Here is a 19905-nt window from a genome sequence, read left to right on the forward strand (position 1 = left end):
TTAAATCGAATGATCATGTGTGTCTTGCTTCTGTGAATGAAAAAGAAAAGGTGTAAAAAAAACATAAATGAATAAAAATAAATAGAGAAAAAAAAAGTATATATGTCACAAGAGATACAACATATGGGTCTATATATTCCTCTCAATATACATTTGTGTATTTACAAGAGTACATATATATTCGTATGTGTATAGATATATTGCTGCAAATTTTATCTTTCAATCTTCAAGATACTACTATCGATATACTATATACCGAGACAAATCTTAAAAGGTAGAAGTTTTTTTTTTTTTATTCATCTTCTGGGCTAACATCGATGTGTGTCTTATTCCTTTTTATTTATTTATTTATTTATTTTTTTTTACACTTTGTGGTAGCTTTTGTGCGACAAAGATTTATACTTGTAGACTAATATTCAATGCGGAGTTCAAGAAAAGGGTCATTTCTTTATGGATAAGGTTTAAGGAAGATGGAGGCGTATGAAAAATATATAAGGCAGTGGGACAATGTTATATACTTGAAGAAAAGGGAAAATAAAAAAAATTGAAAACACGTTCATGCAGTTGTTTGCTCTCATGCGTATACTTGTATTACCTTTTTCAATAACTCACTGTGTGGCATACTCAGCACCTGATGTATATATGTATACCCAGTAAAAACAAGAGAAACTATTATGACACGTGCCCACCTGTCCATATAAAAATAAATACCACATTGTGGGTAGAATTATTTAATAATTATAGTTGTAACTCTTACTATCATTTATCGTGTAAAATGTTGTTATATACATAAATATAAAAATTAAGTATCATACGGTAAAACAAGATGAAATAAAAGTGATAAGATATTTAAACGAAAGTAAACAGTAATATAAATTAATGGTCTCTTTAAATAACATTGACATTGGTGAGAATAATAATTTTTTTACATCAAGTGAAACATTGCATCAAACAAAACAGCTGTAATAACTACCGTGTTAATTAACTTATAAACAGAAAAATACAATATACAGGGACAAGTTCACTAAAGTCATTCACAGTGCAGGTGAAAAAAAAAAAATACAATGAATGAAATACCCAGTTTAAAAAATAAAACATCAAAAAAAAAATACTCAACTTTTTTAGTTTATATTCACAATCACCATTCAAGGTTACAACTTGCGCTTTTAAAGTAAAAAAAAAAAATTTATTTGTCCTTTTTTCTTTTTTAAACCAGAACATTTAACTTTATTCAGAAGTTGTAAGAAAATTTAAATTATATACCCGAGAAAAAAGAAAGAAAAAAAAATCTATTTGTTTTCATTTAAAATGGTGCCTGAGAATTCTCTGATGAATTTAAAAAACGCACGAGGGAGAATTATATATATATGTATACAACAAGCAAAATACCCAAGTATAAGTTTGCCTTTTTTATTTTTTTATCTAATTTGAAATTCAAAGAGTTTGCATCTCTTTCCAGTTATTTTTTTTTTTTTTAAATTTTTTTTTTGTTTTATTCCTTAACTTTCTTTAAATCTATCTTTCTCACTTTAGAGTTGGTTTAACATCAGCTGACTGGTGTCTAAGATGCACTCATACTATATAGAAGCCAAAGGCCATTCATCCCTCTGTTCCGCATTCCTCAACGTCTGCTACTGGCATTCTCAAGCACATAACCCACCGCACACTCTTCACAACATTGCATATACATACTCGTCTAACTTATCCAACAACCTACCTAAGTATATACATAACTATACACATCACCCTCTCATCCCTTCTTACTATAGTGCTGTCTCTTTATCCCCTTAAATTCCACAACTTGTAAGGTACATTACAGTGTGGTGATATATATTTTTCATTCACACATACACACATATGTTTATATGTATATATATATTATCAAGTAAAACCAGCACTTTTCGTCCATTGACGTGAACTCAACCCCCACACCCTTCTTTGACATTATTACATCAGTTGTCTATATATATGTATATCATCATTTTACTCGTAAACAACGATTATACGTTTTTTTCTTATTATTATTTTCATCTCACTCTTTTCTTGCATTTTATAATACCCTCTTTTTTTGCTGGTTTCTCTTTTGCTATTATTAACCCCCTATCTCTTTCTCTCACACCCTGATGGTCCTATTATATTACCGTCGCTTCGTTAAGGCAGCTAACCCCGTTTCAACACTAGGTCAAGTTCAAACACAACCACATCCAGTGGTTTACGTTGATTCGATTTACGTCCTACACTCACTGGTAATTCCCCTCAATTTACTTCTCACCAAACTAAATAGCTATGGTATGTCAGCTCATTTAGTAGAGACCTTTCGTTACAATCTTTGCTTATAAACTTTGTTAACAAATAAAATTTATTATAGTTAAATAATTAATATTTACTCTAATACACATCAAGTATTACAAATTTATTTCAGTATACTTATAATTTATTACATTACTTAATTTTTTTTTAATTGTATATTCTTTTTTTTTCATTACAACTATAATTATTTTGATAATGTTGTTTTATTTAATTATATGCGGATGTTAGACAAACTTGAGAATAATTAAATGTCATATTTAATTTTCATTCATCACTAGTTATGTATGAATTGAATATTTATTTAAAAAAAAAAAAAAAACACTTTAAATATGTAAATAAATTATTTATATATTATTTTCAAGTTTATGTAATAATATTTATAAATGAAAATATTTTATGTAAATTTTATTATCATGGGTGATTTGAAAAATAAAAAAAACAAGAATAAATATAAATAAACACGTGATAATTAAATTTAATGTTGTGGGTCAATGACCAATGAGAGTGAGAGTACTTTAACAAGAATCCAATGATTTTAGCTAGTTTCTCGAGTGCAGTAGGTCAAGTTCAATCGACAAGAGATTGTGGAAAGGCAGAATGAAGAGTTGTTGGATGATGGGGAAAAGAGGGGAAAAGAGTGTGGGCAATGTGAAATGAAAGAGGACAGGGTGAATTGGCATCACAAAGTGAAATTGCTAGGCAGATTGAGGGTACGTGCCGTAACATTATTGAGGCATCGAACAGAATGAGGGAATATATATATATAAACATCATTGATAGATAAATAACTGGGGCCAATAAGGGAGAAAAGTTATATATATATGTATATACGATGAACGAGTATACAGTCGTTCTTCCATTACTAACCGCCAATCGATTAACCATCGAGATAACCGGTAGGTAGAGACATTCATTTCAAACTTTATAAACGTTTACGTTGTACATTTCCACCTTCGCTGTCTTTTTTTTTGTTCTTGTCTCATTTACTCGAAAATCACGTCGTTCGAAACCTCGTAAACTCAACCACGTGCCACTGATAAGATTAAACAAAAAAAAAAAGTTATTTCCACATGAGTCAAATTGGATACTGATAGTAATTTTTTTTTTTCTTACTATATTTTTTATCTGATGATATTCATTGATTATTTTTTATTTTAATCCAAGGTAAATTTTTTTTCTTTTTATCAAACATTGAGTATTTTTTTTAAACAATTTTTTCTTTAAAATTTTATAAATAAAAGTTTTGATTATTTTAAAACAATAAATAATAATTAATTTTAAAAATGGAATAAATAAAACAATGGGTAAAAAAAAATTTGGGGGGTAAAAAAACAAAGAATAAAAAAAAATAAAATCCTGAATGATCATTTAAGTTGTACATACTCTAGATACCGTTTTTTATTGATTGCTAATCGTTGGATTACACAAGTGATTCTTAGCACGTGGAGAATCGTGTCCAAGAAATCTACCAACAATTACTCTTCTGTACGCCACAAGTTTCTTATCGTTGTTACTGATCATTCACGCGATCACAATGTTCACTTTTAAGTTTCAATTAAATTCAATTCTGGATTCTCATATAATGCAACACTGCACAGTGCCATTGTTATTTCAAGATCAGATTTTTATGTTATCAGTTTTTTTTTTTTTAACCATTATTCATTTTTTTTTTTTCAATATACAAAGGTCAAGTTTAAATGTCAAGGAAAAATAAAAAATAGATAAAGTAAAGAATTATATAAAAACATTGAATGTATAAAATATCAAATAAATTTTTTTTTAATATACTCTAACACTTTAAAAAAATAAATATATATTCTGATTATCATGAATCGAAAGTGATTATAAATTGCGTGAATGAATGAGTATAGATAAATGGATGGAGAGATGTGAATGCCACAGAGTGAAAAAAGATCAATTAGAGAGTAAGAGAGAGAGAGATGATCAAATAAAAAAAAAAAGTGGGTGTTAAAACTTTTGGTGCCTGTTGAAAAAAAAAAAACAACGAGATAGTCGATAGATAGATAAATGAGATTGGGGATTAAAATAGCCAGAATTAGAATAGAGAAGAGTTGTTGAAAGAGAAGTGTAGATATGTATCAACGCAGCTGTTATCACGTTACGATTCGCACGAGCAGTTCGTAACTTGATGTCATTACTTTTAGTTACACATATACACGAGAATTTAGTATGTATATAAATATGCTTCTCATACTCGGTGAGTGGGTCAAGTTCGAAATACTTATGATAACGGTTAACCCCACCAATTTTCTACTCGTACTTCTGCCATGCATGCATACATAACATTTTGTACACACTATATCTATATGGATAAATTTATGTACAAATATTGCTTATATATATACTATTGCTCTCTATCATTTTATATATCTATGTACATGTACCCTTTTACCAAAACTACCCCTTTTGTATATATATTAAATTTTATACATATATATTCATGACACATTTATGTATCCACTAAACTCCGTTTTATCATTTCGAAATTGTAAATTCTCTAAACTTTCTTCTTCCGTTGTAGACGTCTAGTATTCTTGTATTTTTTTAACCCTCATCAAACGTGTAAACTGTTTTGGTTTTCTCTGCATCTCTTCAGACATTCACAATATGTCTTACAAAAGTTTAACAAATACCTATTTTTCTACCATTATATACATATTTACTCTTTTTGTTTTTTTTTTTTTCTACCACTCTTGGCTTTTATTCATTTTGGTTTTTTATTCTTTTTTAATTTTATTTTAAAAGTTCATTCTTTAATTTAAAAAAAAAAAAACAACTTTTTTTTCTGGTATTTTTATTTACAACTTTTAGCACATGTACACTCAGTCTGAACTGTTTTGAGTTGTTATGTAATTTATGTACACCTGTTTGACCGAGAATTAATGGGTCTAATGACCCCGGAATAAATATAATAGCCGCAAGGTCGAGGTCTGATTTGTATTTATAACATTAAAACATATTTGTTATTATTTACAATTGAATTTTATTCATTCAGCTTTTATTTTTTTTTTATTTTTTCGATTCATGCTTTGATTAACTTATATTTAAATTGATTATGTGTTTATACACACGTGCTGTTATATAAACAGAAATATATCTATATTTGGTTATTGATAAAAAAAAAATCCATAGATCTCTTTTTAATTTGTTTAATTTCTTGTTTTTATTTTATCTACAATAAAATACGTAATTTTAAAATAATCTCAAGTACAGGTTGTAAACATTTTGTTGTAATCTTTAACAGTAGTTGTACCCATCGAGATTAAATAAACAAATCAAGGGTAAAAAAATTTTTTTGTCAAAGAAAATAAAAGATAAGAAAGTGAATGAATTAAATAAAAGCGAAAACAGGTGACGAGATAGTAGATATACATTTAACCTGCAGATTAAAATACGCACTGTCAAAGAAAAGAGTTGAATATAAAAACTCATGTCTTTTTCCACTATATTCATATATACTTTTTCTCTTTTTTATTGGTAAATGACACGATTTTGTAATACTGATGAGCAAGTATGTTTCCAACGAAAGAAAAAACAAGCGAAAAAAAAAGCGCGCGTGCTAAGAACGTGAAATGCAAGAAAAGTTAATAGTTGTACTCCCTAAAATTCCCGAGGGCTTCCAATTTGGGAATGCAAGTTCAGTATATATGGTCACCATGTTTACTCAACACAAAAACTCATCATAATAACTCAACATAACAAACAAAAAATAAAAACAACAAAAAACAATGTTTATACGTGCACGATAAAAAAAAAGTAAAGAAATTAAATCTTGATATAAAACATCGTCTTGATTCATGAATTGAGACATTTTCTTGATATAAAGTGTAATTTCATTTGTTAAGGCTTGACATAACATTATTTTTAACACAAAAAATATAGGTATATTTATATAAAGAAAAGACAAGTTAACATCAAATAAAACAGATTGTTGTAATTGTCGTTTATTGAATTAATTCAAAAATAAAAAAATGAATAACTGGAAATAGAAAAGAAGTCAATAATAGAAAAAAAAAAAAAAACAAACAGTAACATTCTGGCTGTGTCGTGTATTGCATTTAGATTTTTGAAGCCCGATAAAATAGAGGTCGTTCGATATGCCAATATTTGTTAATCACATTTACAAATAAACATAACGTAATCTCTAAATGTATATTATATTTTTTCACAAGTATATACTTTTAATACGTTTATTTGTAAACATACATAAATAAAAAGTAGTCAATAAGTAAAACGTGAATGTTGTACAAAAATTGTAGATTCATTCATTCATTATGCTCATATATGTATAAGTACAAGTTATGTGTATTTTTCTGCATGAATAACACGTTCATTGACCGATGCCTTGGTACATCTAAGGACGTTCAGTATTACGTACAATACATTTACCAGATATTCAATGTGTTTTTTTTTTTTAAAGATAAATATACCTTAAAATCTATATACATATATATTGAGATGAAAAGGGGCGTTGTTATGTCTTGGTTCGTTGGTTGACTTGCGGATAATCTACTCGGCCTTGCCAAGTATACACGAGGTAGAATCCAACAAGTCACCGATAAAGGGGAATCTCATATTATATATACATCTAACAGTTATATACACAACAAAAGATATGAAAACTCTTAAAACAAAAAATAATTTTAGATTAGAACGTTATATTTATAAATTTGTATACATATAATTTTAAAATCACACAGTATTGATGTAAAATTATATATTCATTTCTTTTTGATATTCTCAAAAAAATATTGTCTATTGTCATAATTGATTCATTTTATTTTAATTTAAGATCTACAAAACTCAATAAATTAAATTTACTTCATGGTATAGAAATAATACGTTATATTTATGAAAAAAAAAAAAAATTTAGAGTAGAGTCAGTCCTTTAAAGTCCCCAAAAATTAAATAAGAAAAAATGATTTATAAAAAAAAAAAAAATCTAAAAACTAAAGTAAACTAAAATAAAATAAATAATTTGTGATTACGGCATACATATAAGAAGGCAAATTGCCTAGACTGCCTTGGTGTAAAGTTTTATCGGTCGACGATCCGAAACTAAGTCTAACTTGCCAACGATAAGCCCACAATACATTAATACACACGAAGTAACATTAAATAAGACAGCTGGCTAACCTTGCCCCTGGTCACGGTTTTACTTGACCGTCAGAATAAAAAAAAAAATTGATAAAAAAGTATTTATAATGATTAATGAACGCACGTTTTTATATTTTTTATAAATACAAGACCGATAGCGATTGTTGTTTTTATAATAGGATAAACACTATGAAAGAATGCGTATAAGTTAAAATTTCGAAAATATTGTTTATATATTATTTAACAAAAAATAATACTTGGCCCACATCGAGAATTTTTTTAAGAATAGTCTGAGCCTGTCTCTACTTGCTGGACAAATTTAAAAAATTTCTACTATAACGCGTTTTTTTATGAAATTTTTTTTTTTATTCTATTGACAACAGTAGTCGCATAAAAGATATCAAATCAATTGTTTTTGTTTTTATCATTTTGCATTATATTATTTTTTATTACACGATAAAATGATTAATTGATTGTTAACATAATTGAAACACAATGTGATCTAGACATTTGTGAACGAACACAGATGAAGTATCAAGTTGATTGGGTATTTTAGAGTAACTAGTCTGTTTTACTCATTGAATTGCTTTGGTCAACGAAATGGCTATACACGTGTATTGTTTGTATTGTTGTAAGCTATCTCAGTTTGATTGTTGGCTTGGTTGATTTTCTCGTCAACTCATGAGTATCAAGATATGCGTGTTGTAGTTATACAGGTTGTATATGTACATATAGATATACATGTATAGAGTGTAATTCTCTAGTTAAAGTCCGGGGACACTTGGCCTTGTGATTTTAAATTGTTCACATTGCCAATCTGATTACATGTCATGTGATCAGCATTTTGACAGCAAAATTGACCTATTCGATTTCGTGTATATATCATGATCATTAATCATTAATAAAAATATTTAAAGACAAAATAAATAACTATACAGTACTCAAGGTTACTACGATACAATAAATCTTATATATATTTCCAGTTTAATTAATTATTTTTTTTCATCGCATAGTCAAGATTATACGATTGTAAAATAAGTCAATATATTTTTGTATTATTGATGAAATAAAAATATCAGGATAAAGATCCAGAATATAAATAGTTGAATTGTGTAGGTGTGTATATAGTTGAACAAGTAATAAGTAACATATAATTGTTTGCAATGCAATATTGCAGACGCGAGTTGAAAAAAAAAAAAAAAAAGAATTTAAAGGAAAAGAAAATAACGAGCAGAGTATGGAGATAATGGGAGGAAACTTGTGTGCTTGTGTTAGAAGAGCTGCAAAACTGCAAACGAAGGACAAACTCATTGGTGCACCGAGTGTTTATATGTACACAATTTATTTTATATAAGCCGACCAACAGAGATATACACTGTTGCTGCCACGCGACCAAGACCGCGGGAAACTTACAACGAAAGAGTAAATTATTTATCTTTTTTTTTTTTTTTATTTTGTTATTTTTTAAAGGACGACTATACGTAAATATTTCACTATAAGCTTAACGAAATATAAATAATATTTTAAAAACTATAATCTTGATAGCAAAAAGAAAAAATTACAAATTGATAATTCTACATTTATACAAGTAGTTTTTTTTAGATTGAATCGTTTTGCGTTAAGTTCGAAAAAATACAAATTCATTCGTATAATAAATTAATTTTGATTAATATTTTTTATCCTTATGGTACAAAAAAATTCTTACTTCGACCAAATTTATTTTTTTACGTCATTGAAAAAAATCCTGTACTTGAAATAATAATAATATACCTATATAAAAAAATATAACAAAAGAATTAAAACATCAAGTTCACATGGATATATAAACATAAATATTCTTGAATTGAAACCAGAGAGTGAAGATATTCAAGACACTTTACAGTTAGGCACTTAAAAAAGCCTGAATGTATCGAGTAGGATAAAAAAGCAGGAATAAGGCACATTAAAAAAAAAAAAAAAAAACTGAAGAGGGGCAGGCAATCACGGAAGAACAATGTGAATAAAAAAAAGAAAATTAATAAAAAAGAAAAACACATTTCCCTTACTCTGTTTATATTAGAAATACACAGTGTATATTCACATATCGTAAAAAGCTTTCTTTTAAATTTTTGTATTATTTTTAAAGCACATGAAAAATAGTGATTATAATGAGACAAGGTCATGATTTTTTATAAAATAAAATAAGAAAGATAAAGGCAGGGAGAAATGAAGAATTTTTCTGGACATTCGAGATACATGCACAAGAAAAACCAACTGTCAGTATTAAGTGTCCAGTTGTGTGTGTGTTTATGTGTACAAGTGTGGGTTTATATAGTGTATCATTAAATGTGCCAGAGTAGGCGAGAGGGTGATAGAACCGGTGAGAAAGGAATTGAAATAAAAGATGAAATAAGAATATATATATATTTGCTGAATGGTATTTTTGCTTAAACTTGCTGCTGGCTCTCAGTTCAGACACTCTTTTAGTGCAACCTTTGCATGACAAAGACAAGGGAGTAAAAAAAAAAAAAAAAACAGCCATATAAGTGCTCCAAGCAGACAGAAGACACGTCGTCGTCGTTTTGCACCGTTGAAATGAGTATGTCCTCTTCTCTGTTTTTTTTAGTTTTTTTTTTTGTTTTACATATATTTATAAATGGCATTTGAGATATATCGCAAAAAGCGACACTATAATTTTACATGTTTATTTTTTTAATACTATTTCTAGGTCTAATAAACCACTAATGATGCTGAAAGAATTAATTTTTTTTTTCTTTTTGCATTATTAAATTAGGCGAGCAAAAAAAAAAAAATACTCATACAAATTTAAAGACATAAATTGTGATTTAAAAAAAAAAAAACATAAGCTTGGATATTTTTATGCGAAAGAAATATTGTAGATTTTTGTGCTTCGTTATAGACTGGTGTTATGAAAGCAAGAGGTGCATTAAAAAAAATTGCACGACGCACTTTCACCACTTACCCATGTGAACAGACAAGAGTAAACCTTATTTTCACCTCTTAAATTTTTTTACATATGAGTTTTAAAAGATTGTTCTTGGGGTTAGTTTATAGTTTTTCCCGAGGTTTTTCCTTTAATTGATTTGTTTTTAAATTTTTTTGATATTGTTGAGCTTGTTTATTATTATCATCTGAGAGAATAGCTGACCTCAACTTTGAAAAATTCACATTGGCGTCGAGAGGCAAGGCAAAATTTCATCTCTGATTTCTTGAAGTACGCTGCTGATGATGCTGCTGTTCTGCCTGTATAGTTGTGCTGAAGTTTTAAAAAAATAATACGAGAGGACCGGTTCCAGAGGATGTACTCTTTCTATCTATCGTTTATTCTTCTCCTTCTTTTTCATCATTACTTTTTTATATATTTTATTTTTTCTTCCTTTTATTTATGTGCTTCTTGTTGTTCTTTGTTGTTCACCAACGTTTTCATATATCTTTCATACTTTGCATGATAATCAACAATATATATAAACACTTATTATTTATTTGTTTATTTTTAATTATAATAGATATTAATTTTTTTATTTTTTCATTCTTATTTATCGTTGTATCATTCTTGAGATTATTTTCATACCAATATCAAATTTCTTATCGTTGATAATCGTAGATAACTTTTTAAATGGAATATTTTTTATAAATTAATATGTAGAAGAAAAAACAAACTATCAAATTATTTAATTATAATTAAATGATATTATTTTTTAAGCTAACAATTGAATGACACAAAAAATTAATCTATTGATAAAATTTATAATTATTTTCAATATTTGATTATGAATAAATTAAACATGGCAAATACACTCATATCATATTTTTAAATTAAATATTTTTTTATTTTTTCATCATTTAATGATTGTCAAAAACACAAATACATATTGAATTGAAAATTTTCATTTTCAATCACATCATCAAGATTTTTCAAACAGTACTTGATTAATTTTCATTTATAATGATCATCATTATATTACGTATGTGTATAGAGATAAAAAATAATAGGGAGTCAAAAATGAGTACCATTGTGTAAATAAAATAATTGAATTTGTGCTTTACTTGTATTACAGACAAAGTGAGATTATTATAAACTATGGGCTTTGAACTTTTAACAATCATTAATTTATTTTAATTTTTAATTGAATTGATATTGTTATTTTTTTTTATATTATTCATTTGAATACAAAAAAAAATGTGATCAGTTAATACTAAAAATTAAAAAAACATTGCATAATATTAATATTACAATTTTTATCATCAATTATTTTTCTTTGGTATTTTTTTTAAATGTTAACTAATAGTTTTTTCAATTTTTTTTTCAATTTATATTAACCCTGCGTGCTCAGAAAAAAGAAAATACAGATAGGCATTTGGATTTATTTATTTGATTTTTTTTTGTCATTTTTATTTCATCTAATTTCATTTTATTCTTATTTTCTGTCTTTAGTGTTATGGGAAATGGAATATGTGAATCTAGAAAGAACTAATACTGGCGACGTCGTTGACGGTTGAATGTGGGAGCGCCGGCGCCGCTATCGTTGTCGACGTCGACGTTGTATATAGTTTGGGTGGCGCGTGAACAAAGTGGGTTAGGTCGATGAATATATATACAAGCTTAGAAGCAACGTTGATTCCAATCGCTTAATATCGTCAATTTGTTTTTTTTTTTTTATTAAGAAAAGAATAATTTTAATTCATTAGTTATATATTTTCACTTGATATCAAGCCAACATGCCAATATTAATTAAATTCGAAACAAAGTTTTAGCTTGAATTTTTTTATTTTTACTCTTCAAACTGAGTAATTTATTAAAAAATCATTTTTAAAATAGAAGCACTCTTTCATTATTCAAACTCATGAACATTGTTGATCCATCGAATATAATACATAAAGTCTTCTGATAAACATCAATTAAATTTTTTATATAAAATAATTTAATTTTAATTAAAAAAAAAATATAAAACTCTTCAGCAATATCAAAAATTTAATTATTATTTCTACTGAAGATGTTTGTAACTTCCATATCTTCGTCTTTTCTCGATCACAGGGTTATCATTTAAACCACAAGACGTCATATATCGCAACTTTGTCAACAAAATGGAAGGCAAAGTTTAAAAAAATAAAATTCCTTAAATTTTCAATAATTAATTATCATTATTTTCTACTTTTATAATATAATTATTATTTAATATTTAATTAATACTATGAATTTTTAAAACATAAAAACTTAAATTGAAAGAGAAAATTTAAAATATTTATAGGATTTTTAATTTTCAAACTAGAGTATAAATTAAATTTATTTTTATTATTATATAACAAACACTATAGTCATTTTTTGATTTTTAAAAATGACTATAGGCAATTTAATTATTATAAAATTTTGAAATAATATTTCAATATATGACCATGACTCCAAAGCAGCTGGCTGCTTCGTCGCTCGGCACCCAAGTCGGTATCGCTGTGTCATAACAACTCAGTGTCTGACTCATACTCTATATCTATACTGTAACTACTCGTCATCTTGACTCATACCAACTACATGCTCACAAAAAAAAAATAATTTTATATTCAATTTATTATGTTCTCAATTTTATACTCTGCAATAATTATATATGATATTTATGTATAATTAAAAAAACATTAATATTTTATTTAATTTAAAAAAAAAATAAAAAAATTTCTAAAAATAAAAATTTATTTGAAAAAAATAGAAAAAAAAAAAAAACCCAAGATAACACAATCTTGAATTTTTCGTTAGATAAGCTAAATATTTTTAGAATATCGAACAGTCATTAAATTTTATTTTTTATTTTGTTGTCAAAGTAACAAAATATTATTTCGTTTGGGAAAAAAATTATGAATGAAAAATATTATATATTCAAATTAAATTATCAAATGAAGTATATTCATAAAAAATTTGACAGTTTCATATATTTTGATGAGAAAATGATTATAAATAATTCTGATGACAAAAAAAAAAAAAATAAATAAAACTTGGTAACGCACGATGGAACCTCTGGTTCACGTTATCGATTGACATTTTGAAATTTTCACTATTGCAGTAGGATGACGTGCAGGTTTAAATATCAATTCAGTTTAAAAATTGCATTGAGCTTTATAGATTTTTTTTTTTAATTTAGATTTCGATCATAATATATTTAAGATTGTCCAAAAAATATTATTACAAAGTGAAGAATTTATAAAATAGAAATTAATATTTTTCTAAAATAATTAATGCAAATATAATTAAATATTCATTAAAAATCTATTTTGATAAACAAAAAAAATAAAAAAGAGTCGTTGAATAGACTTTCTTCATTAGTTTTATTTATCAGTTTTTTTTTAAGACTCTTATTTCAACGTCCAAAAAGAACTTTTTGTTTTTTTTTTATTAAAACAAAATTGCAATATCACAGTGGAGCTTTCAACTGTCCAATTTCTATAATATATTTATTGGTATCATAATTTACTAATTTATTGAAACACTGATCGATATTGTAGATTAGACAAATATCAAATAGTCAATTATCGAAAAACGAGACAGTCGCGTTAACGTCAAGTGTATATGTGCGATCAAGTATTTATATATGTATATATAGAAATGGATATAGCATCGATCGTTTTGCCAATTGTAGTATGCATCAGTCTTGGTGAACACGAGGTTAAAAAAAAAAACAGTTTACCCTCTCACACTCATTGTGGTGTATATCCGACGGTCCATATTCCAGCATCCGTTTGTTAAGTTCATCCGAAATTTGAATAATACCAGAGTTCACCTAAATATAACCTTTTTTTCCCACCACCTTCAATTCAACCTCTAGGTATATATATATATTTTCATCTCATAAATAATTTCACTTGATATTACACGTAATTTAAATCAAGCTTTTATCAATCATCAAGTTCAAAAAATAAAATAAAAACTTTTTCATCAAATTGTCATTTTGACAGTTAACACCTAAACTTTTTTTTCAAAATAATTATAATTTTATATATAAATATATAATAATCAAAGTTAGACTATATATAATGAAAATATATTCAACAATTTGATAAAATTCATATAATAATCTTATTATTAATATTGATTTTAGACTATATACTAATCAGTGTAACTTGCTATTTAAATAATTTATTCTGTGCGTTTGTATGTTGATGCAAAATACAATATTATTAAAATTTGATAATCAAAAAAAAGTATTTACAAAGAAATTATAAATTAAAAAATTCATATACATATCTTGTCAACGAAAAAAAATTTGTAATTTGTAATATTACAATAAATAATTAAATTAAAATTTTAATTCATGAAACGTGATGCATATCGTATCCATCTCAGTGATTTTTTGATATGGAATACATATATATATTTATAATTTATATATATATATACTATTAAATTTACAGAACATTATTCGGACTTTGCAAATGTGGATATACATATAATAAATGCATGTCTGTGTATGTATGCCTGACTGAAATAATGAAGGCACATGGACGCTTGAAAATATAGGCAAAAAAAAAAAAAAAATACGCCAGGCGAAATGGGTGGGTGTAAATGAGGGTTGAAGAGGGTAGAGAAATGGAAGTGTTGAGCAAGTGAGAACGAAGGATAGAGTAGGATAAATGATGGTATGTATGATTGCGCAGAAGCGAGGGTCAAATGAAAAAAATAAAAAAAAAAGGAATAAAAAAATCGGACTGGTACCAGAAGAGGTGGGGTGTTCGTATCGATCGTACTAACATCGAGTCCATATACCTATTTTCATGTATATATGTACTGTATTTATATATATTATATATATATTTTTAAAAACATAATATATTTCCAGACCTGATGATGAGTACTGTATATACATACGAAAACTATAAGTCCACAAAGTCCATGTAAATAAATCTCTTTTGACGTTTTTTTTTTTGTTTTTCAACCCCTTGAATTTTTTAGTATTTTTTTTTCTTATTTTTTATAACTAAATTGTGTTTTTTATTTTATTTTTAAATAATTAGAAGAAAATTTGTTTATTTTTTCTTTTAACCTTAAATATTATAGTATAAAATATTTTTTATAATTTTTTTATTACTGGAATTTATTAGAAGTATATATATGCGTGAAATTGTTGAAAAGAAAAAATTTACTTGTGGGATAAATGGTAAATGTTAAAACGAGAAGAAATAACACGAAGAAGGTGGAAAATAAAAAAAATAAAAAAATAAAAATGAGATGCAGGAATGGAATAGAAAACCTCGTGGATCTTTTTATAAGGGTGTATATATCCATAAGGGTGTATATGCTTTTTATATAATCAGGGTGTGTGGGTGTGTGTGTGTGGGTACTTGTCATGAGAAACGTTGTACACGTGGCGTTGTAGAAATAAACGTCGTCGAAAAAAAAAAAAACAATGATAGTAGTTGCAGGCTTAGTAGGCGGTTACGTGAGTACGAAAACTCGATCGTAATTTTTTACGTTAAATAATATTAAAATCCATGATTTAATGCAAGTGTAATGACAATTATTTAGGATCCTTGATGGAAATATTTAAAGTTGTTTTTGATAATTTAAAATTATCACATACTTGACCCATAATATTTTTAAATAATTAGGAAATAGAGCTTTTATAAAATACTTATTTGAAATTTTTTTGTATATCAAATATTACTGTTAAATTTATTAGATGAATGGAAATCGATTTTTCTAGATTTCGTATTATTTATTTATTTTTTGCTCATTGATATTGCATTAGAGTATTAGGCCACATTGTGAATTTCGAAAACGAATTTCCACCCTCCTCTTTATTTTTGTTTTTATTTTTATATAATAACGTAACACGCTTTTGGAATTTTTTTATTTTTTTTTGTATCAATTTTTGAAGGGGATGAATCTAGGGGTTTGCCACAAAAAGAGGGCGCTGTTGTCGTGAAAAAAATCCTTCTAAAGGAAAAAAAAAAAAAACAACAAAAATCGATTTGCGTCGACCCCAAAAAGTCGAAAAATAGTCATTTCTCATTTCCAGTAAAAAATTAAATGAAAAAAAAAATTTTTTTAATTAGAAGTAAAAAAAAAAAAAACAAAAATAAATTTGAAAGACGATTTTTCAAACTTGGATATTTAATTCAAGTATAGAGTGATGAAGTAATTTTTTTTTTTCAAAAATTAATTAAAAATAATAAAAAGCAATTGAAGGGCATTACATTAATGTGTGTATATTTTTTATATTTCAAGGATCCTTAATGATGAGGGTGATATACGAATACTGAAGTATGAAGACTTTTCCTGATGACGGTGAGGTCGCTACAGTCGAGTCGACCTGAGGGAGATCGATCCATCGCGCACTCTGAAACCCATCACGTAGGTAAGAATATACTTAAACTTGAATCAGAAATTTTAGACGTTTTAAAACTACGATGTAATAACAAAACCCTCCAACAAACAACCAACATCACGCAAAAGGTATCTGCGATTTACCTCACAAGTCACAACTCGTTCCCTCTCAAGCCCCTTATTTTTCTCATCTTTTCAACTTTTGAAGTCGTATTTTTATTTTATTTTTCATCTTCATCCCCAAGAGCAGCTCTAATACAAAAAAAAAAAAAAAAACTGACGGTTTGAGGATGATAGGTCGAATTTATTTTCAGGGGACTTTAATGCTGACTGTCATCACTCATTATAATTCTCTTAACTTTATTATATATCTACAGCTTCATTATTTAAATAGATATATTTTTATTTCTATTTATATCTAAAAACTTTTATTCTCAAATTAAAAAAAGGATAAATGTTTTTTATTTGTGTTTGTGTTTATTTATAGATTTAGAATAAATATAACAGACAAATTTCAGTTTTGAATGTTCATAAATATTTCGCAAAGAGATAGGTGAGTGACGGTGTCAGGTGAAAATTTCAAGTGGCAGAAAAGTAGACACGTAACATAAATTTACTAGGAAAGAATTGAAAATGGGATAAAAAGCATTTGTAGAAAAAAGACTGCTTGTCGATTGAACTTTTTTTTTTTATTTTTTTTTGTATTGAATTTACATTTAAAAATAGTAAAACAACTTTGTCTGATTACTCAAACTGAGAATTTCTTAAATAATTTAATTTAATTCTTTCTAAAGCTTTTATTTTTAAAAATAAATAATTTGAGATATTTTATTATTTATTTGCAAAGCATACGGTCACAAATTAAAAGAAAATAAAAAAATATAAAAGCAAAAGAGAAATGCGAAGATACATGAAAATAAAATTAAAACATAAAACAAAAAATAATTGAAAAAAAATATTAAAATTGAAAATAACAGGTATGCAAGACAAGTCTTGGGGAAATAGATATATTTATGACGAAGAAGAATGAGAATGGGGGATGAAGTTGGATGAGTATAAGAGATGAGGAGGTAAAGAATGACGAGGGGAAATTGCGAGATGATGAATAAAAAGAGGGAGTTTACAGTTGACACAACGTGGAGCAATGAGAGTAAGAAAAAAGGTAAAAAAAATGTATAGGAGCTGACGTACGATCGACGGTGACAAAGTATTTTAAAATGAGAAGAAAAAATATATTCATCAGAACGTAGAGTAAAATAAATAATCACGACTGGATAAATGCATGAAAAAACAAAATAAATTAAAACTAAGAAACAAAGTAAATAAAATTATATAAAATCCCAGTAATAGAGATGAGAAAAAAGTACAAAATTTTGTCCACACTTCAAGTGATAATTGTATTTATTTTTTTTTCTGTTGTATTATATCTTTAAAAATTTATTGTTATTTTTCCATGTTAAATATAGAATTTTATTATCCAAATAAGTCCAAATTTCAACCGAAAATCAACTATGTTCTTTATTTACTTTAAACGTCCAAGTTTACTTAAATAACTTTTCGATTATTATTTTTTATTTTCAATAAATATATAATAGTGTAAATTTAATTAAACTGGACATCATATTGTTAATACTAAAACAATATGAATGGATCGAATATTGTACACACAAACAATATAACATGGAACGAAAAAGATAGATGAGTATATTTATACTATGTTTGTAGTATTACATATATAGACAACTCATCATCGTGGTAATCCTGGATAGAATAATTGTTTTCCAAACTCACTAGATATATATATAACATACCCGCACAACATATTGCGAATATAATGAATCTATTCCTGGGGGTTATATTATGTATATTTATACATACACACGTATATGCATTCGTCATAGACAAATACATGTTGCAGTTACAAGTTTTTTAAAAAATATGTATATTATACATATATAGTAGCGAGTACAAATAGCTGCTGTCGGTTAACAGTAGCATCAGTGAATTCATTTTATCGTAATATTAATGTGACGAGTCGGCTTTCTATACCAAAATGTATTTTGTTTTCAAAATATATTATGTCTCTTGTATAGAACGTATGCATTATATTGTTTTATATATTTATTAATGAATTAAATAACTAACTTATTAAACGTAAAACTCAATTGAATATTAAAGTACAATATAATCAATTTTTATATTATAATTAGTTTCATATAAAAATATAAAATCAACGAGTACAATGCTAATAAAAGTAGAGGAAAATAATTTTCATCTTTTATTGGCACATGATTGTAAATATATTAGAACTACAATGTAATCAATACACGCTCCAATTAGTGTCCAACAGGTTATATTAAATGATATTAGAATTGTGGCCATGAAAGATATTAATATATATAATAAAAATTTTTTGCATGCTGCCAAGTAGTAAGGATCACTTATCGATCAGACTAATGGTTTTTTTTTTTTCTAAATTATACATTTGGTCAGCAATGTATATACGATTAGCGGATTGCAATTACGTTAAAAGTTTATAAAAATAAAAAGGCTTGAGAGTCAGTGGATCCAAAAAAAAAAAAAACCTTTTGTATATTTTATCAGCTTAAAAATTTTTAAAATTTAAAAACGCTAACATAAAGATAAGCCTTAATGTTATGAAAAAAAAATCTATAAAAAAGGAAAGTAGTATAACAATTTTCATTTTTATTTGAATTTTTTTTTGTTTAGTGGTTAGATTCTATTGTTATTAAATTGTTTATAAAATATATATATTAACATTCTACTGACGATATATGTAATATGCATAAATTATGCGAGAAAAAATCAGTTTTTTTTATTTTATTTTTTGTTAAACGGAAATGTACAAATGGTGATGATGCACATGGTTATGTATAGTCGCGATTATTTACCCCGTCCAATTCAAAATAATGACTAATGGATACACAGGGTATTTTCAACTGGCAATACATATTGAAGATAAATGCTTTTTGCTTTTATAAAACACACACTTAATGTCATTGAATATAATTGTACGTTTTCCGGATTAAAAACAATTGCAATTATTTTAAATTAAAATAAAATGAATTAAACTTTTTTTTTCACATTTTTTTGAATTTAATTTATGGCAAGTAGTTGAAGATATTTTTCAGCGTAAATTCAGTAACAGT

General features: G+C 26.3%; 1 protein-coding gene across 4 annotated transcripts in view; it reads left to right on the forward strand.

Moving 5' to 3' along the window:
• Positions 1-19905, forward strand: part of LOC122854542 (probable serine/threonine-protein kinase DDB_G0276181) — a 108871-nt gene that overhangs the window by 47011 nt on the left and 41955 nt on the right. For all 4 annotated transcript variants that reach the window (XM_044155307.1, XM_044155304.1, XM_044155305.1 and 1 more), the window contains one exon: positions 16637-16766. The gene's annotated coding sequence lies outside the window, so the exon portion shown is untranslated. The remainder of the gene's footprint in view (positions 1-16636; positions 16767-19905) is intronic.

Source organism: Aphidius gifuensis, linkage group LG4 (assembly GCF_014905175.1).
Source record: "Aphidius gifuensis isolate YNYX2018 linkage group LG4, ASM1490517v1, whole genome shotgun sequence".
Taxonomy (NCBI): domain Eukaryota; kingdom Metazoa; phylum Arthropoda; class Insecta; order Hymenoptera; family Braconidae; genus Aphidius; species Aphidius gifuensis.